Below are 1,915 nucleotides of genomic sequence, written 5' to 3' on the forward strand. Positions count from 1 at the left end.
CCTGCAACCCAGGCATGTGCCCTGGCTGGGAATCGAACCGCGATCGTCTGGTTCACAGGCCCGAGCTCAATCCACTGAGCTACGCCAGCCAGGGCCTTGACTTTGAAACTTTCAACCCATGAACATTGTATGGATTTTAGTGGTATTTTAATAAAATATTCTAATTTTCCTTAAAAGTTTGTAAAAAAATTTATTATATTTATACCTAGCTAATTTATAGTTTTATGCTATTTTAAATGATATGTGTTTCTACAGTTGCATTAACTATTGGTTGCTGGTATATAGCAAGAGAATTGATTTGTATATATTGATTTTTGCACCATGGAAATTTACTAATTCATTTGGCAATTTTACTCTATCTGTAAATTCATTTGAATGTCAATAAATATTGGTTCTTCTCTTCAAAACATTATGCCTCTATTTTTTTCTTTTCTTTGCCAAATTGATGCGGCAAAGATTTCCATTTCAATGTTATAAAGAGGTCATCCTTGAAATCTTCTTAATCTTTTTCTTTTTTGATGAATAGCAACTTTATTTCTTACACTTAAAGGCTGGTGAAAAACCATTAGGAATTTTATTAAAGAAAATACAATATCTCAATTAAAAACTATGGTAACTGTATTTACTCATTAAATACTATATAAGTTTTCTAAAACACGACTTGAAAACACCCTGCATGCCCGTTTCATCTTAGTACAGTGGGTTCAAGATCAGGTGTACATGTTGCATACATCAAATCTGGATTACAAATGATCTTAGTCACCATCTTCACGTTTTAGCTTCAATGCATTTGATGACTCACGGGCAGTATTTTGTGATGACACCGTATCAGTGGTAATAAGAATGTTTTGGGGGGCCCAATTAGTGATGGATTAATCAGAACCTTCTGAACTGCTGATGTTGCAGGAATTGATGCTTTTACAGCCGGGGACTGTGAAGTGGGCATCTGTACTGTAAACCCGCACCCTGTAAGGGACATCGGAGTCCCTACTTTAGTGGAAACTGACATGGTTCGCGGGGTTGGTGTGCCAGGTGTGGGAGCACTTGGTCTGCTAGTAACTGACACTCACCCGTGGAACTGTTACTCTTCCTGCAGAAGTAGCTGCCTTTTTTTGCAAAGACTTAAATCTATAGTTTGGAGCAGTCAAGCAATATCTATCAGGTGGCAATCTAGGGCCTCAGTATGGCTTGATCAGTGGCAAAGGGGTTTGATTTCTTTGCCTTGCAATATCTAATAAAAAATTTCTTGGAGGGGGAGAGGCGAAAGACTGGTCAGCACAGCACTGTATTGTCTGTCAATCGCACATCATCTGCTCCAACAGTGGCTTTTCTTAGTGTGCCTCGAATAAATTTCCGCATCATCTAGAATTGGGCTCATGTATCAGAAGGCAAACTCCAACCTCTGATTTATAACTCTTGGTTCATATTCTGTAGTCCTCACATCCTTCAGGACTTGTGCCATCGTCTGTGCATCTTTCAGCATGCCCTCGGGAGAAGCCAGTTTGCTAGACACCATGCTATCCGGTGATCAGCTCCCTCGAGCTCAATCACCCACATTGACATATTTCGGTCCTGATCTTGATGCAAGTTCTTTGCCTAGTGCTATTTTGCCAACCCCTGGTGTGCCATGATGGCCTGGAAACCTTGGTGCAAGGGCTCTAAACACAACTGGAACAGGACAGATGGGGTAGGCGGGGGCAGGCAGGGGCAGGCACCTTCAGTCCCCGGGGGCCCTGAGCTGTGTTCTTGACCCATCTCCACTTTGCAGTCACCAACCCTTGGTTACCTGGCCTACTACAATGCACTTTCATTGGAGAGTTCCAGGCAGGGAAGTAGATGAAATCTTCTTTATCTTAAAGGAGATATTTTCTGTTAATCATGAAGTATAATGTTTGCTCTATACTTTTAGAAGCTA

The 1,915-nt window shown here is 41.0% G+C and overlaps 1 pseudogene; it reads right to left on the minus strand.

Annotated features, from left to right (window-relative positions):
• Positions 1 to 755: 755 nt before the first annotated feature.
• LOC118979699 (transcription initiation factor TFIID subunit 9-like) lies at positions 756 to 1,516 on the minus strand (annotated as a pseudogene).
• Positions 1,517 to 1,915: the final 399 nt, after the last annotated feature.

This window comes from Sturnira hondurensis, unplaced genomic scaffold (assembly GCF_014824575.4).
Source record: "Sturnira hondurensis isolate 20B ecotype Veracruz unplaced genomic scaffold, ASM1482457v3 Scaffold0022566, whole genome shotgun sequence".
Classification (NCBI taxonomy): domain Eukaryota; kingdom Metazoa; phylum Chordata; class Mammalia; order Chiroptera; family Phyllostomidae; genus Sturnira; species Sturnira hondurensis.